General features: G+C 44.5%; 1 protein-coding gene across 1 annotated transcript in view; it reads right to left on the reverse strand.

Annotated features, from left to right (window-relative positions):
• The window catches only part of KIAA1549 (KIAA1549 ortholog), a 124,700-nt gene extending 118,703 nt beyond the window's left edge, over positions 1-5,997 (reverse strand). Inside the window, exon 1 of the mRNA XM_010854932.1 lies at positions 5,932-5,997. The gene's annotated coding sequence lies outside the window, so the exon portion shown is untranslated. The remainder of the gene's footprint in view (positions 1-5,931) is intronic.
• Positions 5,998-6,011: the final 14 nt, after the last annotated feature.

The following is a 6,011-nucleotide window of genomic DNA, read 5'->3' on the forward strand; positions in this document are numbered from 1 at the left end:
TATATGTTTTCAAAATCTCCATCAACTCCATGAAGTCAATAAGTGGCAAATCTGGTCACCTCCTGCCCTCCTTGCATCTGTAGGGCCTCCTGTTTTTCTCAAGATCCCCCAAGTCTGAGTCCACAGCCTGTATTCTGTTAGGAGGTTTATGAGCTGGGGTGGGAGTAGGCACCTAGGACGCTGGGGCTCATGAGAAAATTAACACAGTGGGTGTCCTGGGGGTGGGGATGCAGGAGGGAAGAGTATTTTTTTTTTTTTAAGAAGAACTGAACATAATGGCCTTCGGTAGGTCACTGGGCTAGAACATCTACAGGACGGTGAGATGGTGACACAGACATTTGGTAGAAGCAGGACAGTTGCTATAACACATGCATCCCAAGGCATCCAACCTGTGGACCTGAAACATAAGAGCTAAAGGGTACTCAGAGATCATCTCAGCGACCCCTTCTTACACTGATGGGATAACCCAGAACAGGGTAACCTGTCCACAGTCACACGGCAAGTCATCGGCTGAGAAGAGCACACTCAGGTTAGCTAACTCACAGTTCGGTGTGCTTTCCAACAAATCATGCTGCCTAAGCACATGAAAGAGAAATCATGTCACTGCAAGCCCGCAGATGAAAGGTGGGTGGTCACAACTTGGAAACAAATTAGATCAGTGAGAACAGCATCTTTCTAGCTGGGAAAATCAACCTAGTGTAATTATAATTACAGTAATTAGCTGCCTCTAGCACCCAGGGCACTGAGAGAAAAACCTGTGGCTCCCAGGTCCCCCGTGACTTTTCACAACCCCTGGCTGGGTTCTGTTTTCAGGATTAAATGAGGCATTTCCTGACAAAGACTGCAGCAGCTGTTCCCAAGGGGCTGGGGAGGTGAGGATTTAAAATGATGTCCTCCATGCCCTTTGATTCTCAACCCAGGGACAACCAAGCAAACAAGATAGAATCCCAAACAGTTTCAACGTCGTGGTTTTAAATCAATTGTTCTAACAGTGAAAAGACAGTTGCAAGATATTAAGTGGAATATACCCCATATGCGATCAACTTTCAACTAGGGGTTTATGGTGTCTGGATTGGCAGTTCCAAAGGTCAAAGTGCCTAAAAATAAGCTGTGAACTTGTTAAAAAAGGAAGATTCCCAGTTACTAACACCAAAGATTCTGATGTAGGTGAAGGGAGAGCCGCAGAAATCTAAATTCTTAACAAGCACCCCCAAGTCCCCAAAGGATGATGATGATGCAAGGGGTCTAGGCATCACACCTTCGGAACATTTATCTAAGTCTTCGTTTATAGGCTACTACACCACTCAAGAAGTATAGCAAATATTCAACTGAAAATGCTCATTATTTAATAAAACAGTGCATTAAGTAAGATAAAAAGTTAACATGCCATTAGGCATACATGCAATGAAAAATAAAATGGCAGATTTTGCTAACCAAAATAATCAAAAATTTCAAGACTATATAAAATTTAAAGGAAAATCCATTAGGAGGGGGAGAATACAACAAAAAGGAGGGGGAAAAACCGTTGCTATCCTTTAAAAAAATTTACATATATATGTGTATATACATATATATTGCAGCCATGAAATTAAAAGTCGCTTACTCCTTGGAAGGAAAGTTATGACCAACCTAGACAGCATATTCAAAGGCAGAGACATTACTTTGCCAACAAAGGTCCGTCTAGTCAAGGCTATAGTTTTTCCAATAGTCATGTATGGATATGAGAGTTGGACTATAAAGAAAGCTGAGCCCTGAAGAATTGATGCTATTGAACTGTGATGTTGGAGAAGACTCTTGAGAGTCCCTTGGATCTCTCCAGTCCATTCTAAAGGAGATCAGTCCTGGGTGTTCTTTGGAAGGAATGATGCTAAAGCTGAAACTCCAGTACTTTGGCCACCTCATGCGAAGAGTTGACTCATTGGAAAAGACTCTGATGCTGGGAGGGATTGGGGGCAGGAGGAGAAGGGGACAACAGAGAATGAGATGATTGGATGGCATCACTGACTCAATGGACATGAGTTTGAGTGAACTCCGGGAGTTGGTGATGGACAGGGAGACCTGGCGTGCTGCAATTCATGGGGTCGCAGAGTCGGACACGAGTGAGCGACTGAACTGAACTGAACTGACATATATATTGGGCTTCCCAGGTGGCTCAGTGATAAAGAATCCGCCTGCTGATATCAGAGATGAGGGCTGGATTTCTGGGTCGGGAAGATTCCCTAGAAATGGAAATCCACTCCAGTATTCTTGCCTGAGAAATTCCAAGGACAGAGGAGCCTGGCGGGCTACAGTCCACAGGGTCACGAAAGAGTCAGACACGACTTAGTGACTAAACTATACGTATATATCATGGATAAATAAGCAAAAACAGAAAATTCACAGACTACAACTACAAGATAAACAAAAAATATTCAACTCAAAAGTAATAAAAAATTAAAGTAATGTGTTACAAATTTAACAAGAGTTTTAAAAGTAATAATGCTGGTGGTGATGAAGTCAAACAGTAAACTGCATAGACTGCTTGGGGTAATTTCAGCATTACAGTTTTACATGAGAAGCTGATTCCTTTAACAACCACCTACTGAGACACGTATTAGACACCCAGCACACCAAACAAAATATGCAAAGATCCAGGCTGGTGGATTTAGATCTAAACTATAGTCTAATTTCCCTTCTGGAAATGTATTCTAAGGGGGGAAAAGAGCCCACACACAAAGAAATCTAGACAAAGCCTTACCTACATACCTATTCATTACAGCGTTATTTATAACAGGAAAAAAAAAGCTGGAAATAATAAAAGGATAATTGAGTAAATTATGAGGATGGAAACTGTGTTTTCAAACAATATTTCATGAATAGAGAAATACTTAAGTTAAATATTGAGTGAAAAAAGTAAATACATAAATTCAATTTTTTTTTAATGTTAACAAAGACAAAGTTATTTACAGAGTTGCCTATAGGTTGTGGGATTAAGGATACCTGTTATCTGTACCTTCCAATAATTTTCAAAGTTTCAATTTTATAATAACTATTATCTTAAGAAAGACTTACCCCTGAATAAAATGAAGAAATGGGGTACAATCTTTTCTTTTTACATCATGGATGTAGGATTCCTAAAGCACTCCATTAAAAAACAAGTCCAAAGCATTACAACTTGTTTCCACAACAGTGAACCATCAAGACCAAACTTATAAATGTTTAAACAAACCAAAAAAAAAAAAAAAAGCACATTCAAAATGCTGAATGAAACAGATATAGACAAGAAATCAATAAGACACAGAAATTTACATAAAGACTGAAATATGGGGATAACTGGAGGGCAGACTCCATTTAACAAAGTTACCAATGAAAGACAAACCTGTGGAAGGAGGAGAGAGTCTATAGGCAGCCACAGAAGGAACAAGTGCCTAACCTAGGAGACCCAAGGCAGGAGAAAGACACCACACTTTCTAATGCCACTTACTCTTCAGAAAGAGAACCAGCACAGCAGGGTTTGGCATAGCCTCCTCCAGCCCCACTCCAGTGGGGAAAATACAACACTCAGGACGAGAAGCCCGAGGGTCCTAGTGGCACAGAGAAAGACGTGGGCCAAATAACTGAAACGCAGCATCTCCTTGGGGTCACATGCCACTCACCATGCCCAGGTGTCCTACATTAGAAAGCCACCCTCTGCCACTATCATTCTCTCAGCCTTCCAGAGGATCGGTGCCACCTTTTAAGAGATCTTCCCTGGGAAGCTGTTTCCCTTGCTGCCTTTCCTGCCCGGGGACAGCCCACGTGGAGTCTGCTCTTGCTTATGAGCTGCTTTGGGTCCCAACAGGATCCCTGAGGACAGGCACCGTGTCCTCCCTTCTTCAGTTCCCATCCTATGACGAAGCCTAGAAGCAGCTGTGCAAACCAGAGGGGCCCAATACACCAACCACAGAAAGGATGAAGTCTCTGCTTCCGTGATGTTGGCTCTAGAGCGGAAATAAAACGACTTTCAAGTCTCCGCGTTTGATGTTTGCATTGGAGGTTACGGGGAACAGGAAAAGACTAGAGAAGAGAAAATTATGGAGGGACAGTACAAACAGCTCCATTTACTTTAAATTTATCAAGAGAATTACTTGTATTACTCACAACATCTACAGCACATCCAGATGGCCATATTCACATGAGGAAGCTGTACAGAGGTTACTGTACATGGAGTCTGGAGTCAAACTAACCCAAACTCCTGCAGCCTTAGCATTCTCATCTGTAAAATGGGGATAACAATGCCTAACTCACAGCGTATCAGATCGTGTATGTAAAATGTGGCGCCTGGCACACAGGACGCACTCAGTAATTGGAAACAATCAGTTTGCCATGTCCCATAGCAGATGAGTCCATTAGTATCAGATGGGCTTTACTGCTTGACTAAAGCCAAGAGCCCACTTCATGATTGCCTCTTCTCACAAAAAAACCTAGGATCTCCATTTCTCTGGACACACAGGCTAGAACACACTGGAGCAAGACTGAGAGCTGAGGCACTGGGTCAGGCAACACTGTCTCTTTCAAATGCCTGAAAGAGACCCATTTTGTCCCCCTGGTTCTGCTGTGGCTCCCTGAGCAGGGTTCCACCCAGCTATGAGGTGGTCTCAGGTGTGCCTAAGTTCACAGGTTAAGCGCCATAAGGCGAATGGAAAGCAGAGGACTCTGCACCAACTAGCCTGTGACCTTGAGCAAGTCAGTTATGTGTCAATTTCCTCTTCAGTAAGAGGAGCAGTTCCAGTCTGTGATCCCTCAAGTCCCTTCCTGTGCTTTTGTGTCCCATCCTCTATGTGGCACTGGTTATAATTCCGACAGTGAGGTCCAGGGACACCTTCAAACGTGTTCCATTTCCTCCCAGAGCCACTTGGCGGTCCTCTGGCACCGCTCCCACCAGAAGGGAGGGTTTGGAGTTGCTTCCACAGCTTTCTGGTTTTGTTCAGCGTGCAGCCGCTCTGCACACTGCTCACTCCACCTTTCCTGCCCCCAAAGTGGTCGTGCGTGTGCGTGCTTGTGTGTGTGTGTCTGTTTCTGTGTGTGTCTGTGTGTGCACGCGCACGAGCACGCGCTAGGGCAATCACCGGCTTGCATCATGTCAGCTCAGAGATGGTTTGCAGACCATCCTGCGTGTATGCTCAAGGTGGACAAATAAACATTTCAGAGGAGCAATATGAATTAAATCATTTCCTCAACAACAAAACCCGCCCACATGCTTCTTCATAAATCATGCCTCTTAATTCCACGCTGACTAACAGTCAGTAAACTGCCTCTATTATAAACAACCCTTACTCCTTTCATGCCCTGACACTTAAGAATCACAATATTTTCACACTCTATTGTACTAATGCCTTTGCAGAAGTAACAGCAATAGCTATTTCCCTGGAAAGATCCATGGCCAGGGCGCTTTCCAAGAGATATTCTTTGAATGTTCTTTGTGTCCTGGTGCACTGGGGGACACGGCCAGCTGCCTGCATCTGGGGGACGCAGGGCCACCCAGAGTAATGCAACACTGTTTTAAAGCACACACACCGAATGTACCCTTTAGCCCCGACCATCAAGTATTTCCTCAAATTTGCTGTAACCACATTCATACAGCCATGCATTACAATTTCAGTGTCTGCGTTTTGCAGGGAAAAATAAAGACACATTCTGAGATGAAGCCGCCAGACCCGCCTCGGGCTCCGTGGATAGCAGAATAAGCTTTGCAGACTTTTTGTCAAGACTGGCCAGAATCTGCTTGCTTTTTCGTATTATTTTTTCAGTGCCTTTATCTGCTGGGCCCAACGAGAATGGAAAAGCATCTCCATAAAGGAGGGCGAGGGAGCGGTGGAGAATAAAAGAGGATGGGCGGGGAGAGCCGGATTTTGAAAAGAGCAGCGATAAAGGAAAGGCAGGGTCGCGCCGGAGGGTCTCCGCGGAGCTTACCTGGGGCGCACGAGGTTGGCCGGGCCAGCAGTAGCAGCCAGAGGCCGGGGAGCAGCAGCCCCGAGCGGCGGCGGCGGCGG

The sequence above is a fragment of the Bison bison genome, unplaced genomic scaffold (assembly GCF_000754665.1).
Source record: "Bison bison bison isolate TAMUID 2011002044 unplaced genomic scaffold, Bison_UMD1.0 scf7180017864352, whole genome shotgun sequence".
Lineage (NCBI taxonomy): Eukaryota > Metazoa > Chordata > Mammalia > Artiodactyla > Bovidae > Bison > Bison bison.